Source organism: Myxocyprinus asiaticus, chromosome 36, assembly GCF_019703515.2.
Source record: "Myxocyprinus asiaticus isolate MX2 ecotype Aquarium Trade chromosome 36, UBuf_Myxa_2, whole genome shotgun sequence".
Lineage (NCBI taxonomy): Eukaryota > Metazoa > Chordata > Actinopteri > Cypriniformes > Catostomidae > Myxocyprinus > Myxocyprinus asiaticus.
This window is the reverse complement of record NC_059379.1, coordinates 27,723,953-27,743,910: the sequence shown is the minus strand read 5'-3', so window position 1 is coordinate 27,743,910 and position 19,958 is coordinate 27,723,953. Positions and strand designations below refer to the sequence as shown.

Genomic DNA, 19,958 nt, shown 5'->3' with positions numbered 1-19,958 from the left:
TCAAAGCTAAAAAAAAAAAAAAAAAAAAAAGGTGTTTTCTCTAAAATAAAATAAAAAAAGAACAGCCATTGTAATAATAGAGTTTTAATCAGAAGGAATTGACCCCTCTTGTTGAAATAATTTCTGAAAACCAATCATTTGTATTTAACTAACATGTTTTTTATTATTATTATTATTATTATTATTATTTTATTTATTTATTTATTTATTTATTTATTTATTTACAGTACATCAAAATAAAAAGCCTTCCAGCTTTGGTCTTTTTAACAAAAACAACATTGCTAATGAATTGAAAATTACTCATTATCATGGTCAACAGTACGTTGATGATTTCAATGTGATTGTAATGCTTGAGTATATTCAACATCACATGTATACAAGATACAGGTATGGACAATTTTTGTTCACAGGCTTAAAACAGCCCTTGACTGACAACAACACTTCTCCTCAGATAGTGGTGAGACACAAAAGAGTTGCCTTTGGAAATCACTTATGTAACATATCCTCTTTGGCACAGTTTTGTTATGACCAACCAAATATACTTGAATCTATGGACACAAAAGATGGGGGGGTGGCATAACTAAGATGTCCTGCAACTTTCAGTTTTCTGAGATGATTTAATAGCTGTCTGGAAGAGGCCAGTTTCTGGACTGAAATTACCTCCTGAGGCCCTCCAGGTCGACAGGTGGGAAGTAAGGTCCGATTTGCTTCCTGACCCACCATTTCTCCTGGGTGGCATAGGTACTGCCTGGCCGAGTGAATTTATATCGGAAATGTTCCCCTCATATCCACCTGAAATGACAAATAAAGCACGTCAGCATAGTGCCTTCAACTCATACACATTTCTTAATGCACGTTATAGCTCATTATCTTCTGAACAAACATGAAGAAACTTGCAAAATGTGGTTTTTACCATCAAGGGAACTTTGAAAAGAAATTACTATATGTTTGTGCAGTTTTCCACACACATTGCATTCTAACTGTTCAAAGCAGTTTAACTGTAATAAAAGTGCCACAGGAGGGAGCTGAAGACTTGTGCATACATTTAAAACGCAGTCATTTGTTTTGTAAATGCTTTAAGGATTCTCCATATTAATAAAGTTTGCCATAAAACAGTTTGAAAATTTGACTAAAAATACACAAAAATGGGTATGTGATTGCCCTAGTCAAAGCAATGACAGCATTTCCCAAAAAAAATCCCAGAAAGATTTTAATCAGTGATTTTTGGAAAGCATGCTCAATCATTAAACTCAAACATAATTTACAGACCATACAAAGATTTTTGATGACAGTGGTGGCTAATAGCAAGTTACCACAGTTTTATAGTAACAATTACATTAGTGTCTATGGTATTTTGGAAGAAACTACTGTATGATTAGCATGGTAAATATGTGCAAAGGAAGACACATATGAGCATGTCTTATTGCGTTTTTATTTAGGTACAATATATTAATGTGTTTTTACCATTATACAGGTAAGCATCACTACAGGTGGTCAGTCAGATGTCTACCACAAAAAAACATTTACTAAGTCTAGATCACCACATCACATGTAAATGATAAGAAAGCCCATGCAAAACGATGAAAAAAGCACTTTAACCATTAATGGACATCATTTGGTAGCCATTCCTAATAATGATAAGAATGATGATCTGAACTTTGAAGCTCCAAAAATCACATAAAGGCAGCATAAAAGTAATCCATAAGACTCCAGTGTGTTAATCAATGTCTTCTGAAGAAATCCAATCAGTTTTGGGTGAGAACAGACCAAAATATCCTTTTTCACTATAAATCTTGACATCAGCAGTCTCCTTGGCGATCACGATTTCAAGCTCGATTACACTTCCTTGTGCCATCTAGCTCTCTGAGAATGTGTCAAACAGTAGGAAGTATAATAGATCTTGAAATCATGACCGTGCTTACTTAGAGACTACAATGGTGAGATGTACCGTGAAAAAAAGAGTTACATTTTGGTCTGTTCTCACCCAAAACAGATTGGGCTGTTAAGAAGACATTGATTAACCCACTGGAGTCGTATGGATTACTTTTATGATGCCTTCATAAACTTTTTGGAGCTTCAAAGTTTAGGTCACCATTCACTTGCATTGTATGGCCCTCCAAAGATGAGAGACTCTTCTAAAAATCTTCATTTGTGTTCTGCAGAAGAAAGAAAGTCATACACATTTGGGATGGCATGAGGGTAAGTAAATGATGAGAAAATTTTCATTTTTGGGTGAACTATTCCTTTAAGACCTGTAATATTATACAGTGCAATAGGTGAGAGAAGCAATAGTGGTACATGTCCTAGTTGTTCTCAGCGCAGTATTTGATAGTTTGTAGTCTGGCTGTATTGAGTTTTACCTGGGTTTCTCTCTATCCTGGAATGGGTTATGTCCCATTAGTGAAAGAACTGTAGAGTCATTCGCCAACAGTTATGTGAATAACCCACTCATTCTGTTCATATGTCTGAAAGAGAGACAAAGCAAGAGAAATCAGAGCCATATCACAGCACTAGAACCACCCACTTCCTCATCCTCATTAGTGCACACTTTAGAGTCTAGTAGCCTACAGACTTCCGAGATTTCCCCTTTGGGGCAGATTGGAGAGCTATTTGGTGTTTTGCTGCCCAAAGTAACAGCAAGATGGCTAAGAGGTTATGTTTCCAGTACATGTTGCAACACAGCTGTTCAGAGGCCAGGAATGAAGTCATAGAAACAGCGATGTGCACAAAGGCTCGAAGATGCACGTCTACATCACAGTTTTAAGTTTTTGGTATGACGAAAAACATCTATTGGTTCTATATGTAAGCATTCCAGAAGATTTATGATCTAATTTGTATGTGCAACTGAATTATGTGTGTGTGTGTGTGTGTGTGTGTTACATAAGGATTATAAATAATCTTTTAACTCCTCTCTGCACCCTTTCTATTGACTAGATATTTTAGTTCTGCAGTGCAATTTATCTCCTGGTGAAGAATTCATTAATAGCAAGTGTGGCACTGACTTCATATGTTATTGATTTAAACGCACAGCATATACCAAGGCAATCATAACACATTTCAAACTACACATACGCATGCATTCATTAGAGGTGAAAAAACATGCAATGGCATATGGCATTTGAATGTGTGATATTAAAGGCGCTATTAGTTTCAGACATTCTGCTGACTTCAACCAGATTTAGCCAGTACTTACAAAATTCCGCACTCCAAAGATAAGTCAGCAAACCTGAACAGGTAAAAAGCAGAGAGCACTCTCTGATTGGCTAAAAAGGGCAGTCCTCAACACTTTTGTGATGTCATTATCATCTCCACTCTCTGCTTCACCTGGCAGGCAGCGAACCACATGAGTCAGTCCAGTCTGTAGTGATATGGGGAGATGAGGCAGCGTCTTCTGTTCAGAGCTCCGGGTTTACACAGGAACTCGTGCTCCTCCCATATCACTCCCTCTTCAGTGTGGTTTACACTAAGTGTGCCCTGAAACACCACCTCCGTCCCGCTCCTTAGTGATACTGCCCAATGAGAGAGATACAGAACAGAGTATGAGAGTGGAGTGGAGCCACAACAATTTCCCCTTTCCACTCAAAGCATTCTAACCCTAACCCTTACCATTTCTCACTCACTTAAGAGAGAAACCTGTTCCTAGTTTGCCTCATAGCAAAATTTGCAAGTAATTACTGCTCCAACGTAAAGCTCTGACAATATGTTTTTATACCATAAGCACAAGATGTATAAGTGAAATTACATTTGCATAATGTCATGTGTATTCTGTTGATTCATGTCTTTTATTTTGAAATGTTTAGTTCCTGTTTCCCTTGTCATGTGATTCCTGTATTCCCTCCATGTTCATGTGTCATGTTTTCATTGGTTTATTGTTTAATTATCTTGTTATCAGTTCTGTTTGTTCATTGGTTTATGTTCCCCCATGTCTTGTATTTAAGCCCTCATGTTTTCATTGTCTAGTTGTCAAGTATTGGATGTGATCGTAGATGTTTATGTCAAGCCACGGTTATGTCAAGCCAGGTTCATGTTTGGTTTAGTTCACGTGTAGTCAGGGTTATTGGTTCTCACTTTGTAAATAAACTGCACTTGGGTTCTTCATCTCATCATTGTCTTCGTCATTGTCAGCAGCCAACATCGTTACACATAATTTCCGTACAGTTGCGTATGATGCATTAGAACAATGATGTGATGGTACAATATATACACAATTTTGAATATACTACACATCTGGAGGATAGAGTGACATACGGCCAACCTTTCCATTTTATTTCCATATGTAACAGGAACACTGTTTTTTTTTTTAGAGATGTATTTTTAAATTACCCACACTCCCATCACATTCATCCACCATCAATTTTAACTAAACATTCTGTATTTTTGATCAATGTTTTTCCAATAAAATTTCACAAATTATTTTCTTTTAGTGACAGCTAATAGTCTGCAAAAATGTATATTCTGTCATCATTTATTCACCCTCGTGTCATTCCACACCCCAATGACTTTCTTGCATGGAACACAAAAGGATATATGTAGCATGTCCATAGTATCCTGCTGTTTTTTCATACAATGGATGCAAATAGTGACCACTTTTTATTTCAAAGCTTGAGATAAAAAAAAATAATCCAATCCAAATTTATAATTTCCCAAATAACAACAATTATTTTAAAATAAAAATAAATGTATTATATCACTAGCTTCAATCTTGGGTAACATAGTGTTTGTTTTTCATGACCCTTTAAGTATCTTTCTTTTTACTGGGTGACTGACAAATAGCAGGTGTCTGTTCGATTTTGTGTTTACTAATGTTTAATGAAATTTTTTTTACTTAATACATTTGGTATGTAATACATTTAAAATTAATGATTAGATTTATCAAGCCATGCAATAAGTAATACAAAGTAATCCAATCCAATTTAAAGTAATCAGATTAGATTACATAAAAAGTGCAATCTAGAAGATTCTGTTACTGATTACAATTTTAGTCGTATAATTTGTAACCAGCACCAGATTACATTTCAGAAGTAATCTGCCCAACACTAGCTATGTTTCCATCCAAGTTGCGCATTTGATTTATCCAAAAAATCATAATATCGCAAAACAATGTGTGAATAAATCCCAGTTTCCATCCCATGTGTTCAAAAGAACAAAATTGTCACTTCCAGAGAAATTGTAGCCTCTGTGACTCTTTTATTAATGAAATACTCATGGTTTAGAGCACGCAGACAAAACACTGTAAAGAACTTGTCTCATGTCTGGGAATGACACAGTTCTGGGAGCATTATGTATGTGCGTTACGCCTTTCTTAAGTCTTTGCCATGCAGATCTATAAGATATTTTTCAAAAGTGGCAATAAACCTGTTCTGCGGCACATATCAAGTTTGTATTCAACTTATTTATCTTTGCAAACTCTTTGCAGGCTTTGGATTTTCTAGACACTGTTATTTCAGGATGACCAGAGCGACATTCAGATGCTATGTTTGGCACGCTGCTTAGTCCAGTTATGAACGAGTTATTCAGTCACATTACTTTTTTGATGCACATCTTGTATTCCTAATAAATTCAATAGAAGTTTATTTGGTAAATGTGTTTCCATCATGGTTTATACACATTTCTTCTTATCTAATAAAAAAATTAATCCAACTCAAGTGAGCGTATACATTTTTGATACGCGAATACTGATGCAAAATAGGTGGATGGAAATCCAGCTACTGATGCACAATGGTAACCCATTTTGTCAGCCACAAAGGGTTGGAACAATATGAGGCAAGTAAATAATGAAGTTGAACTTTCCCTTTAAAACTGAAATTAACACGTGATGAATTCTTGCTGACATGAAATTGCATTATGGGCCGTTAACATGCGTTATGCTCAGAAAACACAGACACTCAGGCTTTAAAAAAAACTGCTCTCACTCCAGGCAAAATCATGCAACTCTGCACCCGCACAAAGAGTGTTGATAGAAGTGCACTGGTTCTGCCATCTTGTAATGAGGTTTCTAAAGCATATTTATAACTGTATGAACCACTGTGAAGCTCAGACAGAGATGGATGGGGTACCTGCCGAAGGCTCCGTATGTGTTGACGATCCGCAGGGGATCAAAAGAGGAGTTCATCACCTGTCTGGAGCTCAGCAGGTTCATCACCACCGGGACAATCAGATATGCTATCAAAACTCCCAGAGACACATTCACCACATGCCTTATCAGCATACCTGAACCAAAGAGACACTGATGGTAAAACAGTGAGAGGAAGTGAGAAAGAGATATCAAGGAGGGAAAACTTTGCAAAAGAAAGCATGCTACATACTCGAGTCATTCAATAACTAGGCATGAAACAAGAGCATACCTGAAGTTTGGACTTGACTGAATTTATGTTTTGTCCAGATCTCACTTGACATGAGTTTTGTAGACAAAAATAGTTTTTTTTAATTAAACTAAAATTGTAATCACTATTCTAAATGGATTATTTGAATGGTATACTGAAGGAAAATGTCCAGAATGTGCAGAGCTGTAATCAAGGCAAAGGGTGACTACTATGAAGAATTTAAAATGTACGGTATGCTAGCTCTTTTTTTAGTAACCACATAATTCACATCCTTTCTCTTGTGTTATTTCATAGTTTAGATGACTTTTCTATAATTCTTAATGTAAAAAAGCAATTATTAAGAATGAGGAGTGTCCAAACTTTAGACTAGTGTAGATTCACACCTTAGGTGGGCTGTGGACTGTGGCCTCCTCTGTCTGAATCTTCAGTAAAGTCTGTCTGGATCTTCCAGAGTGGCAGAACAGAAAAGCCGGAGCAGCATCATCAAAACAGGCCAGACTGAGCACTATAGTCAACCAGTTCAAAAAACTCAGATTCGCACTTATGATCAAAATGACCTGTAAATGTAAAGAAACACACTTAAAATTAGACTTTAAGGTTTAATTATTTTTTAGTTAAACAAAGATTGCAAAAAAAAAAAACAAAAAAAACATTACTTAGATATTTAAATATCTATATAAAATCTATGTTGATAATTAGTAGTCAGACAATTGAATCCACATGATGTTGCTCTAAGTTTTTATTTTTTTATTCAAATAAATCAGATTTGGCTGTCCGCACTGTAATTTTCTAAGTGATGAAATCTGATCTATTTGTTAAGACTGCTACATAGGCTACCACAGTCATGACTTAAGCTTTAGCACATTGCCAAGAGACATACGAGAATAGCTGCTTTTTGTGAAAAAGAGGATAGAAAACTTTTGCCTCTGCTAATGTCCAATTATGACATCCCACCACGGTGTTGAACTCATAAGGCGCATCAGACAAAATAAGCATCAGAGCATAATAAGCATTACTGTAATATTTACACATTCAAGCATATTCAACCACTCACTAATTCACTCATTAATCATTTATTAGATAGTGAATCCCACAAGTTAGCATAAATGGGAGAATTCAGGCACAGGTGAAGACACTACTGCTCCCTGTAATATAATTATTAAAGTCACACTGCACAAATTTCATGTGTTTTTTTGCTGTTCATACAACAAACTACTTATCAGATACACCAAAAAGTCTTATTTTTCTGCCCCTTTCACATTCCCAGGTTTGAATGCAGAAAAAAAACAATAGAGTGTTAAACATCTATAGAGGTACTTGGAAGACCAAAGCAAATAATTTTGCATTTCCATTTGGCCCGACAGCAAAAGAAAAAAACCCCACTGTGACACTTTCACGACTTTCCAAAAGACAGAAAAAAACCAGAGAGAGCATATACTGTAAATAGTCACATAAATGTACTTTAAATAATCTAAAAATGCCATTTTATTTGTTATTTTTTTGCTAGATTTACACAGCTAAATTAAGGCGCAAATGTGTCATTACAGTCTTTGAAAATGGTCCATGATCTGCTTGTAGGTTTAAATTAGTGACCCAATGATACCACTAGATGGCAACAAAGTTGTGACTGACACCATGAGAGGCACCTCAACCTCATGAGACTTTTTTCTTAAAGCTGCACTATGTAAATTTGCGCTCTCTAGTGACATCTGTGATTGAAATGTAAAATTGCAAGCAATTTGCGGAAGAACACTTTACATCAGTCGTGTTTCGACACTACTGCTCTGGAGGATGAATCTCATGATTTGAGTTTACAGTATTTTAGAGCTTACATCGCCTGTGTGAGATCATGATATTCAGATATTCAGAGCCAGAGTCATGATGTGCTATTTTCTTGTTGATATTATTATGTTAAACATTTAAAAATGAAATATTACTTGCTTTGATGATGATAAACAACACTCTTATATACATATTTTGAATGAATGAATTGTACACTTTTCTGGCACTACACTCTTTTTAGCGCTTTTACATAGAGAACAGGGGACACTCCTCAACCACCACCAGTTACCAGTATATTTTAATTTGATTATTCATATTAAGTGTTTCATGTACTATTAATGTTTATATTGTATAACACATCAATTTAAAAGGTGAAACTCATGATGTTGCTGATTCGAGTTCAGTGCAAGACTTCATTACATTTACATTATGTTGTGCTAATCTCGTCAATGAAATCACTGATGAAAATGTTCGTTGACAAAAGTTTTTTTTTTTTTTACTAAAAAGACTAAAAAGGCAAATCATGATGATAATTAAATTATTTTATTAAAGCAGAGTAAAACTGACTAAAATGAATGAATATGACATGAAATATTGACTATTTTTAAAGGACATTTTAGTCAAAAGTCTAAAACTGTGACTAAAACGAAAAACTTAAAAAATTGACATGGCAGTTGATAAACCAAGTGAAACTGTAGGCTTAATAACACTGAGAACTAAAAACATAAAATGAGCAATAATGGGGATAAAATATACTTTATTAAACATGAAAATAATATGTACAAGAAGTCAATTTCAGAAGTCATACGTATTAGTAAACATGCACTGTAACTTCCCCTGAAAACGTAGATAAATCGCGATCGGTTAACACACGTGTAATGTTCGATTCATAAAAGCATGACAACCCTACCAGACAACATCCTGTATCCAAGCATTATAGCAGGCAGGGTTGGGAGGGTTACTTTCAAAATGTAATTCGTTACAAATACTGATTACTTAGTAAAAATGTAATCAGTAACTTAATAACATTACCTCTATAATAAAATAATGTAATCAGATTACTTTACTTTTTGATTGCCTCGATCGCATAAGTGAATAAAATCAAGAGAAAAGCAATATGTTCTCGAAGACCTTTAATCATGCCTTCTGAATGGAAACAATCTGTATTTGAATAATGTTATGAGTGATTTAGCTATTATTATATACAGTATAAGAAAAAACATGAAAAACAGGGACAGTGCCTCCATATAAGTAAAACAGAATATGTTAAAATGTAGAACAACTCTGCATTTTTAACCAAATCAGGTGATCTGTTACAGAGTTTATTTTCTCATCAAGCAAATACAGTTAGAACAGATGCACTGAATTATGTCTTGGTTAACATTAAACAAAATCTGACAGGATATACCTCAGATTCAAAAACATAAAAAATTCTGCCATGTATTGCAGTTAGCATGTGGACTGATTGGCACTGACAATTCATTAACTTCCGACTGCAGTAGGTAGATCACAGGCTATCTTCTAATAATAATAAAAATAAATAAATATAATCTTGTTTTAAAGAATAGATCGAAATAGATTTAAATCTGTTTAGTCTTGATTTACTTATTCCTACTTTCTATGAGTTTTAAAATGTTACATTTGCCAGTATTTCTCCCACACCCATACATTTGAACTGTTCTTAATGATTTATAATAAGTATCAAAATCAGATCAATTATCCATTGCACTTTTCCCTTAAGAATTTAGTAACATTTTTAATTCATTTGGTATTCATGTGTACAATCTGGATTTTTTTACCCAATTACAGTTGTCATTACAACATGAACGCATTTCAGAGAATAATTTTAGAGTCACGAGAGAGAACCAGAAGAGATCTCGAGCAAACATCTGATCATATCTGTATTCTGTACTGAAGCAAGCAGCGGTCTTTATCATTTTATGTCAAGAGGATCATTTTTTTATATATGTATCTATATATATATATATATATATATATATATATATATATATATATATATATATATATTAAAAATTGTAATTCATGCTAGTAATCCCAGTTTTTACCAAATGTAGCTGTAATCTGAATTCGTCGACTTTTTATGTAACTAATGGATTACATTTACGTAACTTTTGTATCCTGATTACGTAATGCCGTTACAAGTATTCTGTTACTCCCCAAGCCTGATAGCAGGTAAACAACTTCGCCAGACGGATAACAGATAAACATCCATCCAGACTGCAGAGATGTCATCCTGAACTGTGTGACAGTGACTGACTGAACTGAACAGCATCCTCAGCCGGAACATGAGACAGCCGGTACTTCTTTCCTGTGTTTACGGACATAATAATTACTTGACGTAATGATGCAAGGATGAACGACAAAAGTCAGCGATTTCGTGTCAAATCCAACCCGACAGCTCAAAATACAAATAATTTTTATAGGCTTACCGAAATGAATCGTGGAAAGGTAAGGACATTGTTTTGAACACTGATTGTTTATGTACTTAATCAATAATAGCAGTTTGTTCATTTTTAACCAAAAAATCTTATCTTTTTCAAATTATTTGAAAAATATTTAATAGCACAGGCAGCTTTCACACTTTGGGGAACACCAAGTTTAGGAATTGATTAGTTTTTGTATGTGTGTGTGTTTGTGTGTGTGTGTTTGTGTGTGTGTGTGTGTGTGTGTGTGTGTGTGTGTGTGTGTGTGTGTGTGTGTGTGTGTGTGGGCGGGTTTGGGTGGTTTACGAGGAAATTTTTTTAGGTTACAAGCTGGTAATTACAAGGGTATTATGCTATAAATGTTGTTTATGAGGACATTTCTAGTGTCTCCATAATTCATACTAAACGATGTTTTTTTGAAAATGTAAAAATGCAGAAAGTTTTTTGTGAGGGTTAGGTTTAGGGTTAGGGTTAGGGGATAGAATCTATAGTTCATACAGTATAAAATTCATTATGTCTATGGAGAGTCCTCATAAGTATAGCCGCACCAACATGTGTGTGTGCGTGTGTGTGTGGCCACCTGGAAGACCACCTGGTGATCTGGAGGGCCCCATTCACCATGCACATCCGCCATCCCACGAAAGTGAAAAAAGGCACAACCAGCTCGATGAAGTGATTGCTGAGAGTCTAAAACCGATGGAACCACCACGGAGAATAGTGCATGTAGTAGGACATGGGATTAGGAACCGGCTGGGTCTGAGAGACAGGGACAGAGAGAGAAAGAGGACACATCTATTCAGTATGCTGTATCTAGTATCCTCTAAGTCAGTGGTTCAGAAACTAGTGGGTCACAGGTCTGTTCTGATAGGGCTGGACAGCAAGGAAAACATTGTTAAATACAAATAAAATAATTCAACTACCAATTTGATAATGCTCATGTAGTACAATAAAATAAAATACACATTTTATCCCCTTTTCTCCCAATTTGGAATGCCCGATTCCCACTACTTAGTAGGTCCTCCTGGTGGCGTGGTTACTCACCTCAATCCGGGTGGCAGAGGACAAGTTTCAGTTGCCTCCGATTCTGAGACAGTCAATCCATGCATCTCATCACATGGCTCACTGTGCATGACACCGCGGTCACTCACAGCAAGGGAAGCTCATGCTACTCTCCGCGATCCATGCACAACTTACCAGGTGCCCCGTTGAGAGCGAGAACCCCTGGCTGGGGTCACTCAGCACGCCCTGGATTCGAACTCACGACTCCAGGGGTGGTAGTCAGCGTCAATACTCTCTGAGCTATCCAGGCCCCTGAAACAAACTCATTTTATAATAATATTAATAATTTCATTTTTTTAGACATCTTTGTTTTTGTACAATAAACAATTTTGGTACTGTGTTGGAGCACCACTTGATATCCATTGTAAAATCTGGGTCCTGAAACGAAACCAGTTGAGAATCACTGCTCTAAATGACTGTTTTTATGAACTAAAGGAAGATCATGTGGTGCCAATCTCCTCTGCCCAAAAAATCCCCTAAAAAAAACATGCATCCCATAATACCACTACTAAAAGAAAAAAAAAATAGATTTACACAGGACTGCAAAGCGCATTTACAGCATTTGGGCAAAGTAAAATAATAACTTCTGAATGCTGCTTTAAAAAACCCAGGAGTTATTTTGCTCAAAACCTTGGTTGATTTTAAAGGTTTTCTGAGTGTTGCTTAAAATGTCCCTGAGCATCTAGTAAAAAAAAAAAAAAAAAAAAAAAAAAAACACTTGGTTGATTTGAAAGGTTTTAGAGCCAATTTTGTGCTCAGTTGTGGCAGTAAATGAGGCATAGAAAAGTAAATGGAACTTGTGTCTGACGAATGGCATATGACACTAATCATAGGTTCTCCGCACCCAGGTGGCAGAACTTAGCTCTAATAGCCAGACTCGTGTGTGTGTGTGTGTGTGTGTGTGTGTGTGTGTGTGTGCGTGCTAGAGGCAGCTTTGCCCTAAGGTCAAGGCAGGTGTGTTTGCGTAGTTTAATCTTGGTAATACCAATATGCATGAACTTTATAAATTGATACCTATAACCAGGAATTAGAAAATATGGTGCATTGATCTTGCCATGGAGGGAAACAAAATAAAAAAAAGCAATTCTGACTTCATACAGTATCTTACAATTGTCACTATACAGTATTTCTCGCAATTGTGGCTTTTTCAATTACAACCCCAATTCCAAAAAAGTTGGGACAGTATGAAAAATGCTAATAAAACAAAAGGGGAGATTTGTAAATTATATTCAACCTTTGCTATATTTAAAGCACTACAACTACACATTATATGATGTTTTACCTTGTGAATTTGATTGTTTTTTTGAAAATGTACAGTAATTTCAAATCAGATGATTGCAACACACTCCAAAAAAGTTGGGACAGGGGCAATTTAAGATTAATAACAATCTGACAAGTTAAAATAACAAGGCGTTGTGAAACAAGAGATATTAAACTGGTCAGGCAACTGTATCATAGTACTGTATAAGGAGCCTCCAAAAACAGCCTAGTCCTTCAAGAGCAAGGATCGTTCAAGACTTGTCAATTTGCCAACAGATGCTTCAGCAAATAATCCAGCACTTTGAGATCAATGTTCCCCAAAGACAAACTAGAAGGATTTGGGGCATTTCACCTCTACAGTGCACAATATAGTTAAAAGATTCAAGGAATCTGGTCAAATCTTGGTGCTTACAGGGCAAGACGAAAACCATTTCTGACTGCGTGTGATCTCTGATCCTTCAGACATCACTGTCTTAAAAAACGGCATTCATCTGTAATGTATATCATGAACATGGGCTTGGGATAACTTTAGTAAACCTTTGTTAGTCAACACCACTTGCCACTGCATCCACAGATACAAGTTAAGACTTTACTATGCAAAGCAGAAGCCCTACATCAACACTGTCCAGAAGCACTGCCGACTTCTCCTGGCTCGGTCTCATTTTAGATGGAAATTAGAACAGTGGAACTGTGATTTTTGGTCTGATGAGACCACATTTCAAATAGTTCTTGAAAAACACATCCGTCACGTTCTCTGTGCCAAAGAGGAAAAGGACCATCTATGCTGTTATCAGCGTGAGGTCCAAAAGCCAGTGTCGGTATGGGCCAGGGGTGTGTCACAGCCCATGGCATGGGTAACTTGCACATCTGTGAGGGCACCATTAATGCAGACAGATATGTAAAAATTTTGGAGCAGCATATACTGCCATCCAGCACTGACTTTTCCAGGGACATCCTGACATTTTCAGCAAGACAACTTCAAACCACATACTGGCTGAATAAGCAGAGAGTGCAGGTGCTAGATTGGCCTGCCTGCAGTCCTGACCATCTCCAATTGAGAATGTGTGGTGCATTATGTAGCGCACAATACGGCAACGAAGATCCCGTACAACTGTGCTGCTGAAAACCTGCATAATGGATGAATGAGGGAAAATTCCACTTTTTAAACTTTACAAACTTGTGTCTTTAGTGCCTAAATGCTTAAGTGTTATTAGAAGAAATGATGATGTTTCACAGTGGTAAACACTTGACTGTCCCAACTTTTCTGGAGTGTGTTGCAATCATCTGATTTGAAATTACTGTACATACATTAATTTTTTTTAAAAAAAAACAATGAAATTCACAAGGTAAAACATCATATAATGTGTAGTTGTAATGTTTTCAATATAGTTAAGGGTGAATATAATTTACAACTCACTCATTTTTTTTTAATTAACATTTTTCATACTGTCCCAACTTTTTCGGAATTGGGGTTGTACGAAAATTTGCAATTGCAATGTACAGTATAAACTCACAATTGCGATTATTTCTTTATATATAACAACTTATTTACATTTCTTTCTGTCTTGTTATTTTGACATTAAATCTCGCAATTGCAACTTTATTTCTTGCAATTGCAACTTCTTTTCTTGTAATAATGAGAAATAAAGTCGCAGTTGCAAGAGAAAAGAAGTCAGAATTACCTTTTTTTATCTCCCACAACCCTGATGGGATCTGGCTTCCATAAGAAAAGTTTTTTTTTTTTTTTTTTTTTTGGCAGAAAATAATTGAAAACGGGAACAAACAATTCTTTCAAAATGAAAACTCTTTTAAATGCTGGTAACCAGTAACTTTAATTTTTCCTGTTGCCTGAATACTTTCATTGCTTGCATGATCTTATGAGGGGAAAAGTTTACTTGTCCTGTGCTGACTGCAGTGACAGTGCTAGATTCTATAACAAGAAGGCTATGCTACGGTATGTGTTATTAAAATATCAATCATCTTTATTCTTGCAATTTTGCCAAATTAGATATGTTAAAAGATGTGTTTGTGCATTCATTAAAAAAATACAACTAAAAAGGTACAATACAAATACAATATTTAGGTTACAACTGAATCTGTTTCTGAATAAATTCAGCAGAAATCGATTTGATGACACTTTTATTTCATTTAAAAGCTTATTAGCACAGTGTACTCTCTTTCTCTTTTTAATGTTCTTTTATTTCATCCTAACCAGTTACCATTTGAAGAGGAGGCTGTGGACACAGAACAACTTTGAAACACATTTTGCTTCAACCCCCACCTACAGTAACTAATGGCGTAGACTAGTCTGTCGAGTCTAAAAGTGCAAAAATGTTAATGGAATCCCAAATATAGACTGTTTATTTCATTTAAACCATTAATATCATGGAATTGCTCTCTATTTACTGTTTATGTTCTGCAATGTGATAATTAAGATAAATGTCAAGTCTCACCACAGAGATGAAGTATTTATGTAGACAAGCAATACCCAGGAAAGCAAACAGAGACTTCTGTACCGTCTTTCAGGCCTGCGTGTGCACACACGCTCTCAATTTCACCTTTTCCTTCCCCTGCGCCCTCCATAGCCCGTGCCTTGGATGAAAACTACCTTAAATAACCAAACTAAACCCATGTCTGTTGCCTGAATTGAATAAACATGAAAACAACTGGCCCTCTCACCCACTAGCTACCCTTTCCCAGCACGCTTTGCGGAGCGTTTGGGTTGGTTGAATGGAAGCAGTGTGGCAGGCGGGGTGGGTGGTGCAGTGTGACTGGCGCCTGTGGTGGTTTCTGTCACATAGAGTGTTAAAGTCATGGGAGATGGTGGAGGAAGTCATCTGTGTCTCTTGGGATTGGTACCCAGATGTAGGACAGGGAAGAAAGGAAACGAGATCCCCTCTCCTCAGGTTTTTGGTGGTCACTACTTCAGCAAAAGTACCATCCATTAGTATTAGCTATGCATTTGCTTAGTCAGCTTATGGAATTAACAACTGTGGGCCTTTTTTAAAGGAGTAGTTAACCCTAAAAATGAAAAATTCTCATGTTGTTCCTACACTCAAAACAATTAACTTTCTCTATTGTCACTTTTACTCAATCCTCCCATGTTCATATTACTCAAAATATTTAAGAAACCAAGGGAAATTAAGTTTATTCAACTAAAAATTTTTGGAGCAGTGGCTTCTTCCTTGCTGAGCAGCCTTTCAGGTTATGTCGATATAGGACTCGTTTTACTGTGGATATAGATACTTGTCAACCTGTTTCCTCCAGCATCTTCACAAGGTCCTTTGCTGCTGTTCTGGGATTTATTTGCTCTTTTCGCTCCAAACTACGTTCATCCGAGACAGAATGTGTCTCCTTCCTGAGCGGTATGATGGCTGCGTGGTCCCATGGTGTTTATACTTGCATACTGTTGTTTGTACAGATGAATGTGGTACCTTCAGGCGTTTGGTTTCTTTTGATTTTCCCATGAGGTCAAGCAAAGAGACACAGAGTTTGAAGGTAGGCCATAAAATAGATCCACAGGTACACCTCCAGTTCAGTACACCTCCTATCAGAAGCTAATTGGTTAATTGTCTAAAGGCTTGACATAATTTTGTGGAATTTTCCAAGATGCTTAAAGGCACAGTTAATGTCTGACCCACTGAAATTGTGATATGGTCAATTAAAAGTGAAATAATCTGTCTGTAAACAATTGTTGGAAAAATTATAATTTTTCATGCACAAAGTAGATGTCCTAAACTACTTGCCAAAACTATAGTTTGCTAATATGAAATCTGTGGAGTGGTTAAAAAATTAGTTTTTATGACTTCAACCTAAGTGTATGTAAACTTCTGACTTCAACTGTATGAGTCAGTGTATGGAGGTGAACGAGAATGATTCGATCACTTAAAAACATCAGATATGACTGGTTCTCACGTATCTTGTGACCAGTGTTGTTTCGTAACGAATTACATGTAATTTAAATAATCAGATTACAAAACATTGGATAACATTACATTATAAAATGTGTTAAAGCAATATTCCGGTATCAGTACAAGTTAAGCTCAATCGACAGCTTTTGTGGCATAATGTTGATGACCACAAAAATGTATTTTGATTCAGCCCTCCTTTTCTTTAAAAAATAAATAAATAAAATTTGAGGTTACAGTAAGGCCAATGGGGTTTACATTTTTTGAGGGTTTAAAGGCAGAAATGTGAATCTTATAATTTTATAAAAGCACATATTAATTCTTCTGTTAAACTTGTGGATTATTTGAGCACTAAATAATTGTTACTACAGTCGTTTAAAGGTTTATAGCATTGCGTCATAATGGCAACAAAATTGTAAAATTGGCTATGACTTTACACAGAAAAAGTGATTTTATTACACTAAAATCAGAAAAAGAGGAACGATTCAAAATGAATTTTTGTGGTAATCAACATTTTTGCCTCAAATGCTGTCGATTGAGCTTAACTTGTAACCAAATTAATCTTAATTGACACACATAATTTAACGTGGAATATTCCTTTAATCAAATTACAGTTACTTATAATGGAATAGATTACATTAACATGATTACATTTTTTATTACATTACAAATTCGCTAATGGCAGTAACTAGTGTGTACCTTACAGATTATGCTCCTCAATTTTAAAAGAGCATTCTGAGCCAGAGCCTAAAACTGGCAAAAGACCAGAGATCCAAATCCAAAAGTAATCAGATTAGATTACCTAAAAATTACAACAACAGCAAGTTTTATTTTGAAATTCTTGTTTAGTTCCCCATTCCTGTTTCCTGTTAATTTTGTAGTCCTTTGCAGTTTCATTTTATGATTGGTTTTCCCCTGATTGTTTTCCCCAGGTGTTCCTCATTTCCTTGTTTGCCCATTTGTATTTAAGCCCTTGTTTCCCCTGGTTTCTTTGTCAGTCTTCACATGTGTTGTCACATTCTGTGCCTGGTTTCCTGTGTTTTGTTTCTTTTAATTCTGAGTACTTTGTATGTCTTTGATTTCCATTAAAAGCTGCATTTAGATCCTCATTCCTCACCTGCCTCCTCACACAAATCTATTTTATGGCTTCAGAAGACTTGGAATACAGCACACAAATTGTGTGGGCTACGTTTAATGTACTTTATGGCGTTTAATATGCCTTTTGGAGTTAGTATCCACCTTGTTTTATGGAAAAGTGAGGCAAAGGCATTTTGCTGTATCATACAGTACGTTTGGAACAAGTGAGCAAATGATGAGAATTTTCATTTTTGATTGAATTATTATTTCAAGCTGATGTTCGATCAAGTGCAGCTTAAGGGGCCATTTAGCTTGAACATGTAAAAAAAAAAAAAAGATGCAGCACAAAAAATGGAACTGAATGCAGGTGTCTCGCGGCGCTCGTGCAATCTCTTGAAAAATCAGCGTGAAAAGATTTTAGTCTCTCACGTTTACAAAGAAAACAATTATAAAACAGTGCAGATAGACGCAAAAACATGTTTAGTGTTTTATACTGGTTTGTTGTTTTTTGACGTTTTTTTGACGTTCTGTGGCATAGTCCTCTAAATAATACAGCTTTAGAGTAGCAGTATACTGTTCACATATGGCTAATGTAAACCTCATCATTGAATTATGGTTGTATCCTAGCAGGTAAGGCTCTTAGCTTTTAACAAAAAAGAGGGTTTAAAGGTAACAGTATGAGCAAGTAACAGGAGATTTACTGAGATCATATTCTAGTTTCACCAATGTGCCAAAGGTCAATGTATTTCAGCTAAATGGTTCCTGGAAGGACAGCCACTGTGACTGGTCTACTATAAGCTGCTTTAAACAACAACGACTGCTACATGGCAATTCATTTAAACATTGTCTATATTACTGTTCCACTTCCAAGATATCTGTTGGATTGTGCATTAACAATTTCAGCAAATAACACAAACAACCAAGGCCTATACCTGTTTAAGCTCCAGTAAGAACAAAACAGTTGAGCCCAGCACAGTTAAAAAATAATGAAGTGGGGACTCCCTTATGGGATCAATGCAATATCATTCGTCACCACTTCCTGTTAGCTTGCCAAAGTGAAAAACAGAAGTGGGATGAAAAAAGGGGACTCTGCCCAGACACTGTAATATAGCATTCACAAAATTACAGACAAGAGCCATGGGTCTTAGGCCAAGATGGGGGTCTGGTTGAGCAATGAAGGTAAGAGAAGAAAGACCATAGAAAGAATGGATAAGTGAGCTTCTATTGCTGGTACAAAGATGTGATCAAAACAGATAAAATATACAGATGCAACAGTTGTGCATACATTCAGGCTACTGGCCCACAGGAGTTCATTTGAAAAGGTATGATTGAAAAAACAGATCTGTTCTAATTAGGGAACAGCGTGCTTTCATACGGACATAAATCATGAAGCTTATTACAGTGTTCACTTCTAGCCCTAAAACAGGAGTGCAAATTAGTTCCATACACTGTTAATGCAAGACAACTGTTAAATTCCTGTGTGTGTGTTTGATACATTAGTATTGTAGGGCTCGTTATTTTTTAAGCCAAGACACCACCAAAAACTGTGGTACATTTGAATGAGGACCTGTGGTGAAGGCCACACAAATGCCTTGAAACAATATGAGACACTTGATTGTGATTTTGATTTTATTATTCTGCAATATGATAAACATTTAATGTGAAACATCAACACTCTTATTAAACAGGGTATGTAAATAATACAACCTAGGAAGCCTTTTGTCTTCAAACAAAGTCTTGTTTTGGTCATACTTTGCTGGACAAATTATTAGTAGTAGCATTGTTGGTAGTAGTATAATTTCAGTATATTTCCATTGTAATCACTTTCATGTGAAATTAATTTCTTAAATTAAAACTTAAATACTTCAAATAGAGGGAATCTAAGAAACCCAACAAACTTTAACAAGTCATAACAACTCAAGTGAAACTCTTTTAGAGATATGCTAGCTAGTGACAGGAAATGTTAGAATGCTGAAAACATGCTGGTGGGAAGCACTACTGAGAGCAACTTAGTCATGATATGGTTAGCACAGCAATTGCTCAATGGATAAAGCAATATATAGAATACACAATGTATTGGTCCTCAACCTAGGCTCAAGCTTCAC

At 35.9% G+C, this 19,958-nt stretch overlaps 1 pseudogene; it reads right to left on the bottom strand.

Moving 5' to 3' along the window:
- Positions 1-231: 231 nt before the first annotated feature.
- LOC127427207 (lipase maturation factor 1-like) overlaps positions 232-19,958 on the bottom strand; it is a 62,686-nt pseudogene continuing 42,959 nt past the window's right edge.